The following is a 5,775-nucleotide window of genomic DNA, read 5'->3' as shown; positions in this document are numbered from 1 at the left end:
ACAAAAAAATTTCGGAATCCATTTTCGCCTTGGCTAAAACCGAACTCATAAACTTTATTGTAACATTGTGTACATAATTTCCAAAATTATATCCATATTTCATTTTCCTGCAATTAAATTCACGTAACTTTCAAAATGCGAAAGTATAATGTACAATTGCGGTTTAAATTGGGTCGACTTTGCGAAACGCCAAACAGATTCACAAAAGTATGGTCAATGTAGGCGGACACAGAATTCCAAAAATTCCATATAACGATAACGAAAATAAATACTATATAGAATCCAAAAAAAAGCGATGGTAAATAAGGGACGGGGAGATTAAGATAAATGCCCACGAAGCAGCCGTGAAGTTCTAAGAATGAGGTGATCTATCGGAGCGTATTAGCCCGAGTCCAAAGGAGACCGATGATTTAATCTCGATTCATTTATATTTTTTTTTATAAAGTGCACATTACATATACAGGGTATCTCACGATGAATTATTAGAATATTTCCGAAACTGTTTCGACTTAAATTTTAAAAATTAATACAATAGTGTTATTGGGTATGCTCTCCTCAATTAAAACAACGGCGTCTATGTAGGTCTTCCGGTTATACCAGAAATTGACATCAACTTCGTTATTTTAAATGGACCACCTTATATATATTACGATCATTTTGAATTCTACTTATGATTCTAGAGACTTTCATAAAGCTTTTCTACTTCTAAAATTTACAATTTTCGAGGTATTAATTTTTTTTTTCAAAAAAGTAGCTCAAAGCAGTTCGTAGCGAAAAAGCATGCCCATTTTACAGTAAGAAAGCTGGAACAACACTACTCTCAGGGGAGGTGACTATACCATCATGATTTGATTAAGTATAAGCAATTGTAAGTCTATTATTCCATCCTTAATAACAATAATATTCAATAATTGACAATAAGAATCAAAATATTTAAACCATCAGCATAGGTGTTTGTTTTTATTAAAGGATTTTAGTTACTTTCACATAGAACACTACATAATTTGAAAATTAGAGGAGATGGATTTAGGGAACCATAGTGCTATTCAAAAGAGAATAAAAGTATATAAATAAATAGGTATGGTTTTTTCGCAACCTATAGCTCCGAGCTGCCTTTTTGAAAAAAAAATAATATCTGATTTATGGAACACCGATAAAATCTAAGGCGCTCCCGTCCCGGCAAAAATATGGTTGAACAAAAACATTTCGTTATTCAGTATACAGAGCATACTGCTATATGCAATGCAAAAAGTAAAATGCATTAAGGTCAATCAATACATTAGAACATAGTTATATAAATAAAGTACAATTAGCACCAAGTGTTAGCCTAAACAAATGAAGGGATCGTAATATAGTTAACAACAGAGTCCAAAAGAAGTAGGGGACTTTTATCAAACTAAAGCAGTTGCGAAGGGAGTGATAAGGACTCATAACGCTCCAGATGGGGATTCAGTAAAAATCCCTCCGCAGGTGAATTTTAATATAACAATTCACTGCGTGATAAAACAATGTGAGTAAGGTGTCAGGTCAGGTTACAAGGAACTGCAACCGTCCATACTCGGGTGTTACAAAATTTATAATAATTTACTGATGGTTTTTTTATTTTCTTTTTGTCAATTTATACAGATATGTAGGTATTTGTTTTAGTTATTTTCGGTTTCTCTTTTTTGTCTAGATTTTATTAACCAATTTGCTTCTTAAATACGTATTAACTGAGATTATACGCAATCAGAGTAGCATTTTATAATTCTTTTAAATATTTTTTTTTCAACCAACGAGTAAGACAAAGACAATCCTCATCTTAAAATCGTGCATTTTTGCGTCAAGTTCGTAGCTCCAACTAGGGTCAGCAGTTATCTGGTTAGTATTCAACCATGAGCGAGATCGGGTTATATGTAGATAGATTGTAGGAGAGAAAGTTGGTCGCTGGAAATGTTTGGGGTTGTAGAGGGCAAGTAACAGGACACCGAGAATGCGAATCTTTGCATTTTACAGAATACGAGAAGGATAGGTTATTAGCAGCTTGAGTAGAAGAACGGAGATAGAACTTCTCGTCCCTCTGGTTTTATTTCTTTCGAAACGTAAAGGGAAGTCGTGAAGCGCGATACGCATAGAGGAAAGGACAACCAATTTTAGTGTAAAAGTCCCACTGGACCCAAGGAAGGATCCGTCTCTGGCATTTCACGTACCCTAGCAAAGAAGAGAGGGACTAGCTTGATTGACTGTGGCATTGCTGAGTCGAGAAATTCGCTGACTCTGTATTATAGCCTGAGAGAGCTTCTTTGTTTGTGCTCGTTTAACATGACACAAGTCTGTTGAAGTGTGTAGTCCACCATCTCGTGTTTTTTTGGTGTGGATCCTGACGGGTGTTGAAAAATTGTAGATCAGAAACCGTGAGTAATATAGTTACCTCGCCATAGAGAGACGTGTGCCCATGTTATCAAGTTGTCATTGCTAATCGTCTACTCCGTGTCATCCCGGATTTTTCGGAGAGAGCCGAGTCCTCCCCCGATACTATATGATTCTAGGGAAAAATTTTCCCTCTGAAAAAAATCCCTAAAAGGTTATTTTAAATGATTCCTTATAGTTTCTAGTCCAAAGATTAGCCCCTAATACAGTAAAGCCCTCTGAGTTTTCATTAACGCTGTGATGGCCTTAAAACTATTGCTGACTCGTTTCTGTAGCTTCTGGAGAAAAAAGCTTCTCCANTTCACTGATAGCTAATTTTTCTATTAATATACCAAACAGTAAAACAAAGATGAATCGAGGACAAATGATTTTACATTTTCGAAAATACATATTGTTATTTCACCCGGTTGATAGACATATTTTCCAGTCAGATAACTTCAAACAATATTTATATGTCCATTACAAACCATATGCTCAAAAAGTTTGAGTAATGGTCACTTCATTTTTTCAAAATTCTTAACGACTGCACCCGTTGTTTATCTACCCCCAAGTGAATTGGAGAGGCTGACTCTACATCTATGATGATTAAAAAATTGAAGTCAAATCATCGGTCCCTTTTACACTCTTCTCTCGGATTATATAATCGGAAATCGTCGAGTACATCAAGAACTGCCGTTCAGTTCACAATTGCAACCCTGTATACCGAAATCTCTCCACAGAGAGCAAACCATCAGATTCGCGTACAGCGGATAGTTTCCTCCCGAAAGAGTAAAGGTGTCACTGTTGAACCTAATCTCCCGCAGCGGCTCTTGACTCCTACCTGATAATTTCTTGTTGGTTTCGACTTATTGTTAATTATTAAGTTAATTTAACGACTATTGTGCTGAATATATAACAAAAAAGGGACAATAGGTGTTTTAATGATAAACCTCTCGTACGTCAAGCGACCCCTTCGCAACTACGATACATTAAAGGTGTAAGAGAAATAAGTGCTGAACTTAGAGGAGGTGATACAGCACTATAAAACATGAAAATTAAGTAAATGTTTCTTTGTCCGAAAGAAAATGCAATTGAAAGTACCTACAGGTAAATTCAATTCCGACCCGATCAATACGAAAACGCAACATCTCTTTCAATCAGCTGGGAATTAGTAGCATCGGCGTTTCTTTTGTACTTTCTTTGCTCATCGATTGTTTGTTATTTGTCAGATTAGATTAATAGTTAGTATGATTGTAAGATTAGATTAATAGTTAGTGTAATTCACGATGTTACGGCCTTCCTGTAAAAGTTATTTATCCTTTTAACGTTGTCAACCTCTCATTTGCAATTAGATCAGTATATCACTAATTATTATTACAGTTTAGTATGGCAGAACTTTGTGATATGTTCCTGATGTACAGCGAACATCCTCAGCGAAGACTTCCATACCCGCGAACCACCTTAAATGGGGTACAGATGTTGCGAGAAACGAGCAATGTACACCCTACAGGGTCCTAAGCGGACGTCGACATACCGCCGCTTTAAAAAGAGAAGTCCTGGAGTTCATAGAAAACAACCTCCAATGTTGTACACGGGAAATAGAAGGGAACGTTGGTTCCACCTATATAACAGTGTAGCGATTTTTAATAGGGCAGTTGTATCCTTGTTATTTACAACGAGCCTTACTTTTTACTACTAACTGATTTCTAGCCGCGGAGTTAATTTCTGTCAATGGTTTCGACAGAGCAGTGCATCATAGGGTGTCGTTTACAGATAAATTTGCTACTTATTTAATTTATTTAGTATAGAAATCATGTGTAGTACTAAACTGTTTACGTTTTGTTGAGGATCTCGCGTAATGCATTACTATTACAATATTTTTATTATTATATTTCTGTGTACCTCGGCGCCTATGTAAATATTTCTACCAGAATTCTTTTGTATCTGTACCTTTCTATTATTTCCTGTGTAGATATTTAGAACAGTCTATTCAAGTTCTTTTGTAATCAATTCCATCATTATCAATAACCTTAAGTACTTGTACATTCCTGTAATCCCTACTAATATTTAGCTTCGCGTACTAACCGTATGCCATCCGTAATTAGCATCCTTTCCTAATTACAATTTTACGATGGGTTTTCTTCGGTGATTTGAGACTACATTTTATTTGTAAGTGTTTCTCATCTTCATAACTTTCCAATCTCATTGCTACCCTATTAGTACCCTACTTTCATCCACCAACTATTAGCCCCTTCTTCACAATTTTTTTGAAAATTTCTTTTTGATAACATAGTCAGTCATTATCCCGTCTTCCTACCTTCTGGTACTGCTTAATACACTTCATAAGTTTTATCGCCGATCATCTTTCCTTGTTAAGTTTATAAATATATTGTTGTGTTGTTGTCTTGTTATTTAGTGTTTATTCTTTCGTTATTAACTCCTCCAAAAACTCTAACAAACTATAAAGTGGCCAACATGCCAAAATCTTACGATTAGACAAACGGCAATTCTCCATCTATATAGCTACAGAGTTTTTACGTCACTAGACCCCTATATTGCCAACTCACGTACAGGACCGGCTTCGGATCTTAAACTATTTTGAGTTTCTTATTGCCCTTAACCACTCTGTTGTACTCTTTGTGCGATAATTTATAGCATCTAGTTTACACCCTCCAAAGCTCGGCACTTATTTCTATTAAACCCTTTATATACAATATCGATTAACTCCCAAGATTTTGATCAAATTTCAAACATTTCAACTATTTTCAATGCTTACTTGGTATGGTAAAGAGTTTCGTGCAGCTTCATTACCTCCTACGATCTTTATTTCTTCAGAGGATGCAAGCGAATTGGGTACTGCGGGAGCAGGTTTAATATTAGACCAATCCCTAATTACGTGAGCCTGTAAATATCTCAAAAAGTAAGTAATTTCATTCGTAAATTATTAAAAGTGTAAACTTAATGGGAAATTGGGTCACTTCAATGATTTCCGAATGTGATGTGTCTAATTAAAGATAATCACTATTTATTGAATAAAATATATACAATATACAAAAGACAAATTTAGCGGTAAAATAATTGGTTGGTTGGTACTGTCCCGGCAAAACAGCTTAGTAACTCTACTAAAACAAACTAACTAACTGGTAAACACTAGTGCTCCAACTTTCTCCTTTGTTATGGTAACAAAAATCTCTAATGGTAGTAAAATTCTTAGAATCTTTGCTGTTAAGAATACGTACATATTTAAGCCTGAGGGTTCAGATGGTCATAAAATAAGGTAAAAGTTGTTATTTTGTTTGACTTAAAGAACGTATTTCTGTTTGCTTCAAAAATGAAACAGGAATAATCGGAATATTTGAAAATAAATAGGACGTTCGGTTTCACATA

Source organism: Agrilus planipennis, unplaced genomic scaffold (assembly GCF_000699045.2).
Source record: "Agrilus planipennis isolate EAB-ADULT unplaced genomic scaffold, Apla_2.0 scaffold239, whole genome shotgun sequence".
In the NCBI taxonomy this organism is placed as follows: Eukaryota; Metazoa; Arthropoda; class Insecta; order Coleoptera; family Buprestidae; genus Agrilus; species Agrilus planipennis.
The sequence above is the reverse complement of the archived record's forward strand: the minus strand, read 5'-3'. Positions refer to the sequence as shown.